General features: G+C 40.6%; 1 protein-coding gene across 3 annotated transcripts in view; it reads right to left on the bottom strand.

The window, feature by feature from the left end:
• Positions 1–19,622, bottom strand: part of LOC145986395 (diuretic hormone receptor-like) — a 942,340-nt gene that overhangs the window by 448,769 nt on the left and 473,949 nt on the right. The gene's annotated exons all lie outside the window — the stretch shown is intronic.

Here is a 19,622-nt window from a genome sequence, read left to right as displayed (position 1 = left end):
ATAACAAAAAGTATATTACGTCCAGTTGACGAAAAGTAAAGTTCCTGATTAATATTTTATGCATATTGTTATAAGTAGCAGTGTGCATAAATCTAGGCATTCCTAACGCAAACCCTTATGCTCGAAATCCTATCCTTGTCGTTCAATAAATTTGGCCGAAGTAAATAACTCTTGATTGTACAACAAATGCTAAACAAGTATATTTTTAGTACTGAATAAGTTTTTCGGGCAAGGGGAGGGTAGACATCTCCTGGACACCACCCGCAAATACGTCTTTGCACATATCAACCTTTAAGGATATCAATGGAGAAGGGTTTAACCGCCATCAAACTCACCTGGACATGCATTTGATTCCGATGATAGGCAGGCCAGGGTTGCCCTTGCACACCGAACTCGACATTAGCCCCCGGCAGACGCCTTTGTTCATTACCGCCACATAGCTGACAGCTACAAGAATGCGTCATTGTACATGCAACTGATCCGATTTACGAAGCAAAAAAAAAAGATCAACCTGGAGTGAATGCATTTCGAAACAACAGTTGGCATCATTGCTTAAATGTCAAAGTGCAAAACTTCCATGTCTGTTCGCTGCCATGTTGAAATAACTCACGCGTCCACGCCTTTTTTGAACAAGGATTTTGTTATCGCGGACTGAACATTTTAATCCCTTTTCAATTTTCCGGCAACGCACATCGGCGGCTAGGCGGACTTAATGCCAGGCGTGTGGGAGAATTAGTCAACAGGTGAAGCGAGCATGTGTGGCATTCATTCAGACACATGCAGGTACCATATTGATCGCATGTGCAGAATGTATTCACATAAACCTGAGCGCACAGCGAAACGCAAGTGGAATGGTGTAATTTCTACAGCTTAATACTCCATTCCATTATGGTCAAGCTATTTCACTGCTAGGTATCTCATTTGAACGCAGAACAATAAAATTGGTAATAGCTCGTAACGAAAGAAGCAGAAATGCGGATACGAAATGCAATAGCTTCTTGTGGAAACACCTTGTTCAGTCGATAGAAAATTTGCCTGTAGGGATTTATTGAAAAGCTAGCTGAAATTGCATTATACTTCGCATTTCTGTCACTTTTGGCTAATCGCGAAGATCAAAACGAATAGTGATCAAATGAAATGAATGAAGGGACAAACATTACGGACAACACAACACAATCCTCACAGAGAATTAGACTGGCACTGAGTCAAGCCGCCAGAATCTATATATACGAGGGGAGAGTGAAACGTTTTGAGGCTCACAGGAAGGTATGTGTGATCTACAGTTTCTCATTATTATTTCTCTACATAATCGCATAATCTCTATAATCACCGCCAGATCAATACACTGGTGCATTCTTTGCTGCAATTTGTTTACAGTCCTGAGTCTTGCACTACTGAATGACCACCTTCGTCCCTGTAGAAGTGACGTCCTCGAAGTGAATTCTTCATGGCAGGGAAAAGATGACAATCTGACGGGGCCAGGTCGGGGGAATAAGCTAGATGGGGAAGTGCAGTGAAGCCACATTCAACCACAGCAGCCTGTGCAGTGAGGCCTTTCCGACAGAGGTACCGAATCACGGCCCTGTCGGCCACTCTCTTCTCTGACACTTCATTCTTTTTCAACCTGACAAAAACATAGAAGAAAACATGTGAATTTCATCAACGTTCGTACAGAGTGTCCAAAAATTAAAACCTTACATCCTCCAAAATTTTTAACCACCTAGAATCACTCCTTCCATGTAAGGCTCAAAACTTTTCAATCGCCCCTCGTATACTAGCTAGTCTGCAAAACAGTCCAGGGTGCGCTACGTGGAAGAAAGATAAAAAATATAGGAATTTTAGGTATAGATCAATATTCTCCTCCAATTACTAGGCGATAGTTCAAACATAACGTATTAAGTATATATGGTTTCCGAGAATGAAAAATGAAATTTGGTCAGGTTATTCTGAAAGATACGTTACACGGTATATACACATGGTTTTTCTCAGTAAGCGAACATATGATTTAAAAATTAAAACAAATTCTGCATTAACTGAAACGTATTCTGAACAGCACTCTTATGTTGTTGTGGGTTGTGAACTTAGGACAGCTGTATTACTTCTACTGCTTGATTTCAAGCATTCGTTCTACTAATAATTTTCATTTCTGCATGCTAACTGTCTCCTCCGGAATCGTCGGGGCAAGCGGTACATAAAGATCACAGTGCGGGGCATAAAACGTCAAAACAAAATACAAAATCCACTTAAATATTCTCGAAAACAATTAATATTTTATTTTGCGTACATGTATTGACCATAGTAGTCCCGCACCGTGATCTAAGCTGTCAGGCTTTGGACTCAGGCTACGCCGCTCGCGCTGGTTAGAGTCTACTGGGGAAAGCGCGAAAACGTTTCTCCTGATTTCGACCTGTGTGTGGAACATCGTGAGGAAATTAGGAGTTACGAATGAGTAGCGTAACCGGTCATGGAAATCTACAAGAACGACTGGGCGCTCGTCCTGCTCACCACACGTCACCCCGTAACTGGTTGGATGATGTCCCACCTCTGGCGGGAGTGACGCCTGCACTGGTCTCAATGGCTGTTACCTCACTGGTTGTTATTATTAGGCCTATTCTCTATAGTAGGATTTAGGCAGTTATCTCATGAGTACCACCGATTTTTCTTTCATTCTCTGTAAAACAATTCTAAAACTTTACAGAACTCCTACGTTGCCAATGTTTAGCACCCTCACCTTTGGTGCAAGAATTACAGGATTCTATTCCCTGTGGAAACTCCCAAAAAATCTGTGTTTGGTCCAGGATCGTGAGGACTATTGGAGAGATACTTGAAAGCAAATGTATTGAAGTTTCATCTCGAAAGTCAGAAAATAGCGGCGTTGGGACTCAATGCTCAAATCTCACCTTCCAGCTAAAAGTGTTTTGGTAGTTCCTGGCCTTCAAAGGGCCGTTGCTTCACGGAATATGAACAATAACATTGTGCTCTAATCAACAATATGTATTGCAGCTATGGTTATTGTCAGACAATTGTAGTAATAACAAGCATATGGTATATTTCGTGAAAAGTAAAACATATTTTTGTTCAAGAAAGATGAACGGTTCATAAGATATTTACCCCGCAGCATGCAAAGTAAGTAGAAATGACAGAGCATCAACTTAGGATTATCTTAGACAAACTAGAGTCAACTCTGGATTTAGTGAACTCGGTTGTAGTGAACATTCGGCTGTAGTGAACCAAAATCACTAGTCTCGACCCAAATAAATTTCAAATGCACAGAGACTTGATTTACGGCATTTCCATACAAACGCGGTAGATCGTCAGCATAAATTGAGGTCAGGTTATGCTGCTGAAAGAACGCAGAGTCAATTTTACAGTTTATTGGGACCTGACGAATAGTTAACTTGCCTTGATAGGTGTATCCAGCGACAACTAGAAATCTCTTCGAGAAAGTTGCTTTGCAATGACTGACGAAATCTGGACGGCATTTTGCATCGCGTGGAGCGTACGTTACGGCTCGAATTTTTCCACAATCTGATAGATGAATCCATGCCTCATCTAATGTGGCCACAAACTTCCACTTGTCCCCTGATAAATGGCGTTCGTAGAGATGCCTGCTGTTGGTCGTTCTCTAACACCGATGGGCCTCACTGAGGTATTAATGTCCACGGCTTTTAAAGATCTTCCGGAGGTATAATTTCTCACGCATTGTGCGGTTCACAGTTGACTGGGCCACGTGGAGTCGTGTGGGCATCACTCGTTGCGTCGGGGTTTTTTCCTGTAGCGTCATCGACGCAACTTCTGAGACAACGGTGGCGTCACTGCAATGCACGCTCGCTTTCTCGTCCCTCTAGTGGGCGACTGAATAGCTGGAACCTCGTGGTTTTTATGACGCTATGTTCTTAATAGTCGTCGAATACAAGGCGCATCCATGTTTTTTGTACTGTTTCTGAATTTTCGACACCGGGTATGGCGTGGATAATTGCAACTACGTAGCCCTCCCAGAAAACGATTCAACTTAGGAGCCATGATGCACACAACATACACTCGCGATAGGGCCTCGATACTATAGGCTCTAATGAATGAATGAATGAATGAATTTTCTTGAGTTTCTTGTTTTGAAGTATCGTTTCCTTTGCTTCTATATGTCCTTTTCCCCTTTACATTTGTATTGTTAATATCTTGTTGTAATTCCCTCTGCACCTGTCACTCGATGGACTTTTGTTCTTATTCCTTCTTCAGTACTCACTGTGGTCGAGAGGTGCGAAGGGTGAGGTTCATAATGGCCGCCGTTCCTATGTGATTGACTGCGGGATTTGTATGGTTCTTAAGTTGTCTCCAGAATTTGAGTGTCTCACTTCGGATGATTTCTTCGATTTGATCAATTTCCAGGTCTTCGTGGATTTGTACATTAGTTGTGTATCTATCATGTCCATCAACGATCCTTGTTGCCTTATTTTGGATGATCTGTAGTTTGTGTATATGCGTCTTGGCTGCATGATGCCATGCTGGTATGGCGTATAATAAGGCTGATCGGATCATTATCTTGTATAGGGTTAGTATTGTTTTCAGTGTTAGTTGCAAGTTTCTAAAGATTGCGTAGAGACCACCTATTCTTTGATTTCCTTTATGATGTATTTCTGCGGCGTGGATTTTGAATGACAACCAGGTGTTGAGCGTTAGTCCTAGATATCTTACTGTTGAGGCATGTGGTATCTGTTGGTCGAATAGCTTTAGTGTCTTCTGTTCTTAATTTCTTCGTCTGGCAAAGATGACTGCCGTGCTCTTCGTAGCATTCGTTTTTATTCTCCATTTGGTGGACCATTGCTGAAATTCTTGGAGCTGTCTGTTGAGAGTTAAGTAGCAGTGTTTAAGTTGTCTTCTAGATGAAAAGAAGACCGTATCATCTGCATATAGTGCTGAAAAATACGTTGCTGTTATTGGTAACAGGCTCTAATCGTTCTCCCGCGCTTTTATCCGCTTGGATCGGTCGATTCTGTGCGCAGGGGTGACGGTTCAAAATCGGACACATATACGCGGATCGACCTTCTGTATTTTGTCATCGGTAGATACCAGATTTTAAAGCGAAACTTTTCCTCTAAAATGGACAAAAACAGGTAACTTTTTGCAAAACAAAAAAGGGGGAAAGAACTATAGTTTTAGTATTTAATAAATTTCGTATTAATGTATCAGTTTTTTATATGAATGGTATATATTGTGCTTTCATTAAAAATACTATTTTTAACTGAATGCAAAAATAATTCATAGACCTTTTTCATTTCCTTTTTTTCAAGGTAAAGTACAACGCAAAATCTTACAATCAGTTTTGATGAAATCTTCGTTGACACAGCTTATCGCATTCCATTGCTTGCTGCCACTTGTACCTGGCTTCGCCATTTCACTGACACTCAAAACTGTCGTCACTGTCACACAGTTAAGTTAAAACTATTCTAAAAACCTCACAAAAAAGTCTATATACAGGGTGACTGGTAATTAGATGTATTCTCTGAAAGGGGTTAAAGTAGAGACAATTTGCAATAAATTTGACCATATGATACCCCGTCCGAAAATTAGTAGTTTTCGAGATAATCGAGTTTCTATTGTTTTTTCTAAAAATGACAATTTTCCACATAAAAAGATGAATTGAGAAAAAACTGATAATTGTGGGGAACTTATTTAAGCGTTTTCTGATAGCTAACAAACAAGTGGTTCGTTTAGAAAATAGTTTTTTCCAAATAACAATCACATGTAAGTACAGGGTGGGTCTAAACTTACAAGTGATGATAAAAAGTGCACTCTTAGTTTACTTGGCAACGTATTAATAACAAAAATGGTATGACACGAACCGTACAAATTACTTAAATTACTTCCTTGAGTCATCAGCTATCCAACAAGGTACAAATGTTGCTAACATTTACATTTGTGTACAAAAGAAATAATACTTCATTCATCTTCATGTGTATGGAATCAATGAATAATACAATTAAAGAACATTACAAGTCTTGCTCAAAGTGGGCACCTCCGTTACGAATGCAGGCACGCAGGTTTTTACGGGTCATTTGGTCTCTTAACTCGTGATGTGATGGTGGCCTTGACGTGTTGACCAGCTGTTAAGATCCTCTCCCTGAGCTCTTCTTGCGAGTTTACCGGTGCCTTGTCATGTGGCTCCAAATGTAAAAGTCGCAAGGCGTCAAATCGGGGGATCGAGCCGGCCAGGGAATCGGTCCGCCTCGGCCAATCCATTTCTTTGGGTACTTTTCATCCAGCCACTTTCGCAAGCCCAGGCAGAAGTATGGATGGGCGTAATCAACAATCATTTCATCGAGCCATTTTTCCTGCCCCAAATCTTAAATGGCATCACTTATGAACATTTTTTGCGGAACGGGATGGCAATGTTGTTGGAGGATGTGCCTCTAGCTACAAGACGTGACATGATTTATCAGCATGATGACTGCCCAGCTCGATCCCCCGATCGATTTGACGCCTTGCGACTTTTACATTTGGAGCCACATGACAAGGCACCGGTAAACTCGCAAGAAGAGCTCAGGGAGAGGATCTTAACAGCTGGTCAACACGTCAAGGCCACCATCACATCACGAGTTAAGAGACCAAATGACCCGTAAAAACCTGCGTGCCTGCATTCGTAACGGAGGTGCCCACTTTGAGCAAGACGTGTAATGTTCTTTAATTGTATTGTTCATTGATTCCATACACATGAAGATGAATGAAGTATTATTTCTTGTACACAAATGTAAATGTTAGCAACATTTGTACCTTGTTGGATAGCTGATGACTCAAGGAAGTAATTTAAGTAATTTGTACGGTTCGTGTCATACCATTTTTGTTATTAATACGTTGCCAAGTAAACTAAGAGTGCATTTTTTTATCATCACTTGTAAGTTTAGACCCACCCGGTACTTACATGTGATTGTTATTTGGAAAAAACTATTTTCTAAACGAACCACTTGTTTGTTAGCTATCAGAAAACGATTAAATAAGTTCCCTACAATTATCAGTTTTTTCTCAATTCATCTTTTTATTTGGAAAATTGTCATTTTTAGAAAAAACAATAGAAACTCGATTATCTCGAAAACTACTAATTTTCGGACGGGGTATCATATGGTCAAATTTATTGCAAATTGTCTCTACTTTAACCCCTTTCAGGGAATACATCTAATTACCAGTCACCCTGTATATAGTACTATATAGTTAAGTACACTTCCAACTCACCAAGCGTGCTGTTAAAGATGCGTTTGTTACTGCTTAAGTCCAGCTTGCATTGTTGCAACAATCGCGGCAATGTAGTCCCTCCCAATACTCATGGAGGGAAGGTGAGGTAGAAGGCGCTTGTTCTTTGTTTCCTATAAACTGAACCAAATAGACAATTGTTGAATGTTTTTTTGAAGAGGAAATCAGTCGTACAAATTATTTGATGTCTTGTCAAACAAGGACCAAGGAAGATGTTTTTTTAAAAAGGAGGAATAAAGGAATGTAGGCTGAAAAGGGGGGAAAAAGGAAGTCGAAACAATGCAATATTGTTGGTGGAAGATAATTATCAACATTGTTGTTATTTATTCAATGATTCGTGTTGAAAAATAAAAAAAAGGACTTGCCTTTAAAATCCGGTCTCTAGCCATCAGCAAACCGTTTTACTATAGCCTCGTTTAGTGAGCAGGACTTACTTGATTCTCTTTGTAGCAGTGCACCACTCAGGCGTCCACTTCGATTTGGTTCCTCCAGAGTTTGCACTACGTTCTGGTGCAGTGTACAGTGTGGTGTATGATCAAGTATACATAAGAGAAAAACAATCGAAGGAACCTTAAATACAACAGGAAGTTTTTTGGTGGACTTGGACACCGCTAATCTTGCGTACAGCGACTCTTTGGTTTGACACGCTTGCCTGGCATCAGCCTGACACTGCACTACTCAGAGTGTCAAAATGTGCAGCTAAGTAGGCGAGTTATCACACACAATAAACGGGATTTTTCGCTTCACGACTGTAGTTCGAAGTAATTCTGGACAGGGATTAAAAGGAATAAACTAAATCCGGACGTCTGGTAGCTTTGCATCGATGATTACAAAACTAAAATTTCCAAATATTGCAAACTGCACATTTCTGGAGCCTGATCCTTTCCACTACCAACCAATTCATTTATGCAAGCACTAAATTGAAATTCTTTCAAAATCTGAAAAAAAATCGTCATATTACAATATTTCAAAGTTCGAAGGGGGAGCATTACTGGCCAAACGTCCATGGTTCTGAAATATCCTTGGTGCAAAGAGCACTTTTAAGCACCACGACTCCACGATCTAGGCGTCTCTACTGGCGTTCCACTATTTTCATACAAAACCAGTATTGCTTGTAGTACGTTCAGACAAAGTTCTGTGCAGCAAACGGTAACCCTGAATTTGTACTACATTGTTGAATACATGTAACAAAATGTCATTTACGTAATTTTGTATCGACGAAATGAAGAAACGTCATTCGAACTGAAGTAAAATATTATTTTTTGTCCTGTTTTTGTTTGTTTGTCTATTTCTTGTTGCGGTTGTATCCCCGTTTAAACTATTACATGTTTGTAAAAAATAAGAGCAGATATATTTACACATAGGTGTTGTTTTAAGTAAATATAGTGTACTCAAATATGCATAAGATACTATCAATTTTTAGAAAGCTGTTGAAGGATTACTCTTTGGAGGGACGAAAAGGAAATATGAAAATTAATAACCCTGGGGTGCCTACCTAACGGACTCATTCCCACCAGAGGTTGAAATCATCCAACCAGTTACAAGCTGGCTTGTGGTCAGCACGACGAACCCACAGTCGTTGTTGTATGTTTTCCATGACCGGGTGACACTACTCATTCTTAGCTCCCCAATTTACTCACGATAGTGGGTGGCCGGCCACCTGACCCATGCACAGGCCGAAATCTCAGGAGAAAAGTTGTTACGTTTCCCCCATTAGACTCGAACCAACGCGCGACCCGGAACCCGATCCAAACGTTTCCTCTTTTTTCAGCACGACCACGGTGCGGGAAAACTGAAATTACTATTCAAATATAAGTTCAGAAAAAAATAATATCAAAGATGCCCTACTTTCTATATGATAGGAGTTATGTTATTTTGTCATACCACTTTCCAGACACTAACTATATCACGGCTACTTGTTCAGGGTTTCATTTATTTACTTATATTATTGTACGTTGAAGCATTCTTATGACTGTCATTTATTACATAATTTTCTTGAAACGATTACAAAATATTGAATAAGAAGAAGGATATCATATTATAACTTTCACTGTTACAAATGTAGTGAATTATGGAATATAACGAATATATGAAACTTGTAAGTCGATCCCTGATTATCAAATTTATTGACATTATAGGTTTTATTATTAACATAATCCCTAAGAGTAACACTCCATATAATAATATTTTCGTTTATAGGAATTAATAGAAAAATAGGCTAGGGTGGGATAGAGGAGATTTCTCCCTTTATATGCAAACACACAAACACAAAGTATTCCAGTTAATACATGATTTTGCATTCCCCTTTTCAGTCAGTTTAATAACATTCATATTATACTCTATCCTGGGAATGTCGGGAGCAAGACTACATACAGCGGTAGAGAGGGGAAGTCCACTTTATGCACAGTATGGCTAATTGGGACTGGACCTACAGTTTAAAGTAGGGTCCGAACCACTATGTGCCTCCACCGGGCATTGAACCCGGGACAATTTGATAACAAGACGACCAATCTACCACTGCCAACGGAGAGGCCGCACATCAACATTAATGCTTTTGTCTTTTTCAGTGGACGAATCTGCAGTAAACGTAACAACGAAGTTCCTCTTATCATCATTGGGTACATGAGCCAATATTGAGAGTACTAAGTTCTCACGGTGTTCCTTGGGACCACAAGTCAGCATCGAGAGAATCAAGCTCTCCTGGCGTTCCTTGGGACCAAGAGTCAGTATGGGGAGGATCAATCTCTCCCGGTGTTCCTTGGGACGACGAGTCAGCATCGAGAGGATCAATCTCTCCCGGTGTTTCTTGGGACCAAGAGTCAGCATCGAGAGGTTCAAGCTCTCCCGGTATTTCTTGGGACAACAAGTCAGTATCGGGAGGATCAATCTCTCCTGGTGTTCCTTGGGACCACGAGTCAGCATCGAGAGGATCAAGCTCTCCCGGTATTTCTTGGGACAACAAGTCAGTATCGGGAGGATCAATCTCTCCCGGTGTTTCTTGGGACAACAAGTCAGTATCGGGAGGATCAATCTCTCCCGGTGTTTCTTGGGACAGGAGTCAGCATCGAGAAGATAAAGCTCTCCCGGTGTTCCTTGCGACCACGAGTCAGCATCCGGATGATCAAACTCTCCCGTTGTTTCCTTGGACCACGAGTCGGCATCGAGAGGAGCAAGCTCTTCCGGTGTTCCTTAGGACCACGAGTCAGCGTCGAGAGGATAAAGCTGGTCCGGTTTTCCTTGGGAACACGAGTCTGCATCGAGATGACCAAGCTCTCCCGGTGTTGCTTTTGACCACGAGTCAGCAACGAGAGAATCAAGCTCTCCTGGTGTCCCTTGGGACCACGAGTCAGCATCCGGATGATCAAACTCTCCCGTTGTTTCCTTGGACCACGAGTCAGCATCGAGATGACCAATTTCTCCCCGTGTTCATTGGGACCATGAGTCTGCATCGAGAGGATCAAGCTCTCCCGGTGTTCTTTGGGTTCACAAGTCAGCATCGGGATGATCAAACTCTCCTGGTGTTTCATGGGACCACGAGTCAGCATTGGAAGGATCATATTCTCCCAGTGTTCCTTGGAACCACGAGTCAGCATCGAGAGAATCAAGCTCTCCTGGTGTTCCTTGGGACCAAGAAGAGTCAGAATCGGGAAGATCAACCTCTCCCGGTGTTTCTTGGGACAGGAGTCAGCATCGAGAAGATCAAGCTCTCCCGGTGTTTCTTGGGACCACGAGTCAGCATTGGGAAGATTATGTTCTCCCGGTGTTCCTTGGGATCAAGAGTCAGCATCGAAAGAATGAAGCTTTCCCTGTGTTCCTTGTGACCACGAGTCAGCATCGAGAGGTTCAAGCTCTCCTGGTGTTCCTTGGGACCAGAAGTCTGCATAGAGAAGATCAAGCACTCCCGGTGATTCTTGTAACCACGAGTCAGTTTGATTATATAGATAAGGACGGTACTTGCAACATTGTAAAAACATCAGAATATCTAAGACCTCGTGGTTTTGTTCCACCATGTATCTAGCAATAAATCCTACTAGCTACGGTGTGTCCGTGCAGAGTTTGAAACGTCGTTTGCTGTACATTTTGCTAGTGCAAAATAAACTATATATGTTTAAATATTTCTTCGAAATAAATAATAAACTATACTACGAAATGTTTACAATTTTTTTCAGTCTTGGTGTTTCCCCTTCCAAATGTAAAAGTCACATAGCACTTATTCTTATTTGTAGAGCATTTTTTATTCTTTTGTCGAGCTCATAGTATTTGCAAACATATAAAATGACAGATACTACCCCATAGACTAAATTAATTAAAGAAAAAATTGCATCGGAAATTCAAGATGAAAAAATGTCTTCATATAGTAGCGATGATATAAAGAAACATAATTTCTGGCCCTGAAAACTCCAACAGAACTCGCCAACCTCCTATAAACATTTAATTGCTGAATTGATTATGTAATTAATGCAAAAATTTTACTAAACCAATGAGAGAGCTTTGGGACCGTTGAACCTTCCCCTCAAATGCGGCCAAGACCCAGCCAGCGGCTTAAAGTTTCCAATGCTCTGCCTTAGTTTCATATCTGTGTTGTTGCCTATGCAAATACATGCATGTCCAGTGTGTCGCAAATGATAAAATGTTGAAATAGCTGAGGGAAGAAATAAAAGAAGCGAGCACGGAACGCGTTACGCTAACCAAAAGGCTGCATGGGTAATCTCGCAGGAGGAACAAGTCTTGAGGACCGTGGAGGACGTCCAAATCAACACTGACACACCCGATGTCTCCGCCAGGGACCTTCGATTGCCCTTAACAATCAAAAGGTTGGAGAATTATGAGGAATTATGCAATTAGTACGAGAATTTACTCCCTCTACAGCCCTGCCACAAGAACTCATCTGGAGATACGCGGGAGGAGGTAAAGCATCGGTGTAGGATGAAATCACTAAAGAGGCTTTCTTATCAAAGCGCCTTAGGAGAACAAGCGGAAGTTATCGGCTGCGTCCAGAAGACTCGAGGGTAAGAAGGGTGAGGGGGGGGGAGGCTCAGAATTCAATAATCAGGGAATGCTTCTCTCGAGATATTTAATGATTCATTGGAGCATTAATCAAGAGAGAGGAAATGGGGCTTAGTCTTCAACGGTAGCGAGGTGTGAATGTGGAATTTTCGGCTAATTCTAGCTGAGCAGAAAGATTACGGTTGCGCATGCCGTCAGTTTTAAGGAAATAGACTTACTACAGGAGAGAGAATAAAAATTGCCAAGTCGTCGCCACAACCTCTGGGTGTGTTTCCTCGTCTTTCGTCACACGGTTGTGTTCTTGTTATACGTATAACATAACATGACATTTCCAATACTATATTGTATCATTATGCATGGTGAACTGGTAGATGTGGCCAAGTGTAATAGTCTGTGCACAGCAACTATGTTCGGACCTTGTTCATGTCTATCTTTATGTGTCTAAAATGTAACTACACTTTTATTATAAGTAGATCTCAGATTATTAGGCTCTAAAATCTTTGCTTTTAAGCTCTAAAATCCTAAAATAGGTTCCAAAAATCCTGAACTAGGTACTAAGATTTTTTTTGCAAAATTACTGAAAACTACTCATTAGGCACAATCGTTTAAAACAATATTTCCAAAGTACCGTATGATATTTTAATTGTTATATAACAGAACGCTACATTTTAAAAGTAGCTTCGCTAAAGCTACAGCTACTCTTCCAAAATGTAGCTTCGCTACAGCTACACCTACAACTACATTGACCAAAAAGTAGCTGGCTACACTACTCCTGCTCGCTACTTCGCTACTTTTCCGCTACTTTTGCATACAAAAAACATAACAACCACATGGATATTCCAAAGAAGACCCTAGTATGATAGTTCTACTTACTGGAAAATAGATTCTGTTATATATAATTCGAAACGTCTAGCATAATTCACTAACAATAGTTTTCGGGATGAAAATAAACTTTATTTAAGTTCCCTAGCAACGTCCGTTTCCATGGACAACAACAAGCACGGCGAGCTCTGAAGAATTGTTTGTTATTACACCCGTAAACATTTAGTTACAACAAGTACGATGTAGATATTTTCACATTGAGTATAACAATGTATACGTAATTGTATCTGGACTTAATCTCCTTCTTATGTAGATGTCACCCTTGTTTAAGGCACCTTTTCAAAACCAGGAGTTCATTTATCTGTGTGTGATCTGTGAGAAATATAATGTAGCTAGACAATTAAGAATTGAAGGAAACAATGTGTGCTGCAAATAAATGCCCGTGGGAACTGGTTGCTAACGACGTGAAAAGAGCATTTTCACCCTTAGGAAAGGGCTAATTGATTGATTTCTTAATTTTCTCGGTCTTTTGGTACGATTTCATTGGGGGTCTTAATCTGCCATTTTTCGCCTCCTGGCGAACATGGAGAACATTTATGTCAGTGAGGGGTGGTATTTGGGCTATATATACACAGGGTGTCACATTAATGGCGCTCACGGACCACAGATACGTATAGAGGACATCAAAACAAACAACTTTTCTCAATATTTTTTTTTCGTTGGTGCGTCGATTCGACGCTACAGCCGTTCTGCCCGACCCTGTGGCCGAGTGGTTAGCACATCAGGCTGCGACGCCAAGGGTCCCGGGTTCGAATCAGGTCGGGCTTGGTTGTTTGTGAATGTCCATTCATAAATTTCATCATTTCATCACTCATCCCCATCTTCGCAAATTAGCCAAGAGGCACAAAACGCGAAGTAAAATAAACTAAATCAATCAATCAGCTACAGCCGTTCAAAAAAGCCCGTTTTTCCGCCTGAATGCTGGCAACCCAACACAACATTTGATCGTATCTGTGACGTCATTTCCTACTACGAAACAGCGCACGGCAGTGTTGCAAGTAACACACAAATTTTGTGAAAAATGGCAAACTACCAACCACATTATTAGCTGTAAAACGAAGCGAGAAACGCGTCCAGTAGACCGAACATCATAGCCTACCAGTCTGAATATTAGCAGTCATCTCAGGGGAAGTGAACCAACGATATTAGGAATGGTAAAAAACGTATTCAAAATGAAGTCTCAATATCGGATTTTATCTCATAGTCAAATATCAACAACAATAAATTTTATTGGACTTACAGCTTACATGTGGCTGTTTACGCCCAGCTACATGTAAATTATATTTGCAAATCTAGTTGCAAGGTTGCCTTGTGGTGATTTTGTGCTGATAACGAAAGTATCCGAGGTTCACGTTGTTACATTACGGCTAAAACACGTACAACCACAGTAACAATCTAATGATGAATCAGTAGCGAATATACTGCTCTGCTCACAGTTGCAAACTATTACATGTGTATCCCGTGTGTAGATAAACACAGTCGTCGGAAAGCTTGTTTTACTAGCCTACTACTTATATTCCTGTATTTTCAACCATGTTTGCCACTTGCCTCATAATGCCCTGAATATACATTATAATATGTGTTGCTTACCTTTGGATTTTTTATTTATTTTTTTCATTTCTATTTTGTCACCTGTTCAGTGTGTCACAGACAACTAGTATCAGAAGGACGAAGTGGATAGACTAAATTGTAGATGCCAACTTGGTAACTAGATTTGCAAATATTTGACATGTAAGCTGAGACAAAATTCGATATGACCACTTCCACTTGAATTCTATTTTCTTTCTACCATTTTTCGTATCGTTTGATTACATCCTGTCAGGTTACAGAACGTGTTTTCTCGTTTTGTTTTACGGTACATAATGTGTCGTTTTTCACAGAATATGTGTGTTCCTGGCAACCCTGGAAAGCATCGCTTCACGACAGGATATGCCGTCACAAATGCAATCAAATTATTTGTGTGGTTGTCAGTATTCAGGCGGCAAGACGGGCTTTTCAGAACTACTGTAGCGCCGAAACGATGCACTAACGAGAAAATGTTACTGAGTAAAGTTGTTTGTTCTGATGTCCTCTATACGTTTCCGTGGTCCGTGGGCGCCATTAAAATGACACCCTGTATATATATATATATATATATATATATATATATATATATATATATATATATATATATATTGCATTAGCAAAGGTAACACAAAAACGAAAGGGAAATATATTCAGGAAACTGATGTGTAAATGCGAGTGTTCTAAACACATTGTAATTTGGAAATTTGTGAACAAGTATTATGAGAAAAATAATTGTAATTCCAGAAAGTGTATGTCTATCGTTCTTGTAACAATAATTTCTTGCTGGTGAGATCCTATATCCTGACAAATGTCAATGATGTTAACATACTGAGCCATTGATTGCTGGCACTATTGCTGTCATTCTAGTGGAAAAAGGATCGAAGTTGTGTTTTACACAGTAATTAATGACATTTTGCTGCCTTTTACACTAGGGATATTCATACGATATGTTCCTGGGTGGCGGAAACGCTGAGAAGAAATATAGCTGTAGCGAAATTTTTGCTACAACTAAAGGAATTTTGTAGCTTCGCTACCGCTACAACTACAGCTACAGTAGCGCCCCTAGAACCAAATATTAATTTTCTAACCGATTTTTTATTAGTATGCGAAATTTTCAAAATTTTCAGTTAGCAAACGTAACTTCTTGATGTGAAAATGAATTATGTATAATTTGCTGCACAATACATAACAAGAATCTATTCCTTATTATCCACAGTCAAACTCTGTCTTTTATCTGTGAGGATAATATTATATGCTGAAAATGATCTTTCAACAGAAACATAGTCAGTGATTTAAATTTGAAGAGTGAATCTTTACTGCGCAAGGTGTGAGCGTCGCAAAGCACAGAACTGATGCCAAACTGAACAAGACACCACGGATCAGATGTTTTCCACCTCGGACTGTGCAGGCAACAGTGGTGCCAGATACGATAGGTCACACTAAAAGCTTTTAGACACGCGCAAATAAAACACTGGAGACCAAAAGTATGAATGCTATAATTTTTCAAAGTATTCTCCATGACAGTTGATACACTTGTTCATCCGCTCAAACCAAGTGTGAAAGCACTGGGACCACACATCTGCAGGCACCTCTTGAATGCACTGAACGAAGGCGGTGACTGCCTCCTCGGGAGTAGGAAATGAAGAACCTCGTAATGTATCCTTGATTTTAGGGAACAGGAAGAAATCACAAGGGGCGAGGTCGGGACTGTAAGGAGGATGAGTAATTTCTTCGATGTTGGAGGCATTGAAGAATTCAATTGTTCGTACTGCTGTATGGCTGCGCGCATTGTCTTGATGCACAATAATGCGACTTCGTGGACGTTTTTCACGAACTTTCCGTACGATCTCCGGTAAACAAACCGTAGTGTACCATTCAGCATTAACGGTCCGACGTCCCTGTAGCGGCACTGTTGAAATATGGCCCGTCCGACTGAAGAAAGTAACAACCGTTTATTTGCCAACACTTCGTCCCTTCCTGACTTTTGTTGGTGGGTCTTCATCCGGGAAGATCCACTGCATCGACTGTCGTTTGCTCTCGGGTTCATAACAGTACACCCAAGTTTCGTCACCTGTTTCGATGTCATACACTGCATTTGATTGTCCTTGGTTAAATTTGTCCAGCATTTTCATGCACCATGTGACCCTTGCCTGCTTTTGCTCCTGAGTAAGATGGTGTGGGATCCATCTGGCACAGAGCTTCCTGACACCAAGGCGGTTTTGCAGGATCGTTTGAACCTGACTCATACAAATACCCAGTGTTGCACTAATAACTGCATATGTCACCCAGTTATCCTCCTCTATCATGCGACGCACTCTGTCGACGTTTTCTTGAGAAGTTGCTGTCACAGGACGACCATCACGTAATTCATCACTGAGTTTCTGACGTCCATGTCAAAATTCTATAAACCAATTAAACACATTCGCACGGCATGAGGCTTCCTCCTGAAATGCATTTCGGAGCCTTTCATAACATTGCTGCTGCGTTAAACATGCTCGAAAATCGTAAAAAACCATTGCTCTAAAGTGCTCCCGTGTTAAATCCATTTTATTGTACACACACGACAATAATTGACTAATTTCTGGCACACAACAATTAACAACTATAAATTCACAGACTACTAACTTCAACATATCCTAGAGACAATGTATTGCTGCAATCAGTGTTGCCGCATCTAAAAACTTTTAGTGTCACCCACGTATTTCGCTTTCTTTTGAGGTTTGAAGAAACGGAAGTTTTCCTCATTCTGGGGGATGGAGGGGGGGGGCAGGTGGTCATGGTGGGGTCTTCTTGGATCTTAATTCTGAAAAAGGGAAACTAAAACTAGTTTCTTCAACAATCCTTCACAGCAAGAAATTTGTTGATGAATTTAAATTCTTCCTCCTTGCATTTCCTCTCCAGCGAACACAGCATCTCTGGTACAGCAGCAAGATGTTTCATGCTGCTCTTACTTTCCCCACGTGCTTGTTTCTCATCTCCCCCTCCAGATGCTTCTTCCCGTATCTGTTGCTTTCTCCTTCACTTAAAAAAAAAGTAGGCGAAGATGTTTGTTTTGAAGATCTGAACCAGCTTCTCTGCGCATTCAGTGCTTCCTTGCGTCGTGAGCAGTCCCGCCTCGCACACTCTCTCGACAATTCTAAAAAGCGAAGCAAAATATTTTCCCCTTTCGAATGCGAGAGCGGCAGGGGCGGAGGGAGGGTGGTAGCTTTGCTGATTCTTCCGAAATGTTTGTTGAAGCTTCGCTTAACACATCTCCGTGGAAGCTCTACGTGAAATCTTCGTGCCAGACGCTTCAATCGCATTAGTGTCTTAGCTACAGGTTACTTCTTCTGCGTATTTTCTTGACAAGGTTCTTAGGCGCATACACCTTACGACGCTCAATCGTTTATTTCTACTGTGTGAACTCACGTGCATTTTTTCATCGAGGCTGATATTCGTGTTCATATGAAGGAAGAGAGCCTGAGAATAAAATGTGGAAATTTTGCCAAAATCACCAATTCCTAAACGGGTTTCCAAACTGAACTCTCCGCTGCCGCCTCCTAATCAAGAACTTCCAGTATTTCTGAATTTGATATGTTAATTTTAGTAATTTAGCGTCGCTTTTCTGCCACTTTTGGTTAAATGGCGACGATGGCGATGAGTGATAATATGATGAAATTGATGAATGGACACTCACAAACAACATCCATGCCACAGGCGGGTTTGAAACCCTGGCGTCGTTTTCTGGCAAATCCGCTATTTTTGGACAGTTTCGAAATTTCACCCAGCCAGATAGAGTCTGTAACGTGTAGCAGTGTCCACGTTACAAATATGTATATAAACTTAATATTTTTCTTTGTTTGGTACTTATAATTTTTGTGTGTTAATGGTTAATTACCAAGAAATGTGGAACACACCTCGTATATAAACTATACATCCTGATGTTAAATGTAAGTTCAAAGAGTTTGTTTCTTTCCGCCAGCAAGCTGAGCTGGAATTTCATTATCGGTGACAACAATGCGAGGAAGCAATCGCTATTGTGTAGAAGCCAGGCAGACTCAACTTTATGTAAACGTTGAAACCGGGGAAAAGACGAAAGATTAGGCTGTCTTTCCCACGCTATATCTGTCGTGTCCCTTGGCGGACAATAATTTAACTAATATCATATTAATCCCTGATTCTTTTACTGCAAGACGGTGTAATCAGAATTTAGTTACGATAAGGTAAAAGAAGGTTATGCCCGCGCAAGACAAAACCTGTATTTAAAATATTTTTTTTTGCTTAACATTTTAACGTTGTTAATTTTCTTTCTTTTCTTTGTTGTCTTTTCGCGTGGCCGTTGCAGGGAGAGAGAGGAGTTGGAAGAAGCCATACTCCCTAGTCAAATTAAATGCTGAGTGTAACAATTAAAATTATATTGCATGTTTAATATTCACAAAAGGGTAAAAATAATAATTTCTGTATGTAGCTAATTATGTTCCTCTTTGATATGTTATTAATATGTATTTTATTGTAATGTAAAATTGAAGTTAAGATAAAAGTTGGTAAATCCTTCACGGCACCGAGAAATCCTATATAAGCAACAAAGCTCGGTGGGCCGTGGCCTTTTGTATTCGAACTCCAGATAAATACGGAACTCGTATTACCGTCTTTTCTTTCCACACTCGTACTTCTGCGCTTACTTCCACGTCGCTATTAGGAATTAGTTTATTCTGGATTACCTTAGGACAATTACTTAGCTCTTCTGGTCAGAAGGCTTATGTTCTCTCGGTTCTATGCTCCTGGTCAGGAGATATAATTGAGAGGATTGTGATTGTCTTAGGATATACCGGAATTCGGGATCGGTCGATAGACTGTTAGTAGTCAACGTTTGTGTCCCTGGTCAGGGAACACCTTTTCTTATTCTGTGGTCACGGATTAATTTTCGGTTCTCTGGTCAGAGGCTG

The sequence above is a fragment of the Lepisma saccharinum genome, chromosome 4, assembly GCF_977018435.1.
Source record: "Lepisma saccharinum chromosome 4, izLepSacc3.1, whole genome shotgun sequence".
Taxonomy (NCBI): Eukaryota; Metazoa; Arthropoda; class Insecta; order Zygentoma; family Lepismatidae; genus Lepisma; species Lepisma saccharinum.
This window is presented reverse-complemented; position numbering and strand designations above follow the sequence as displayed.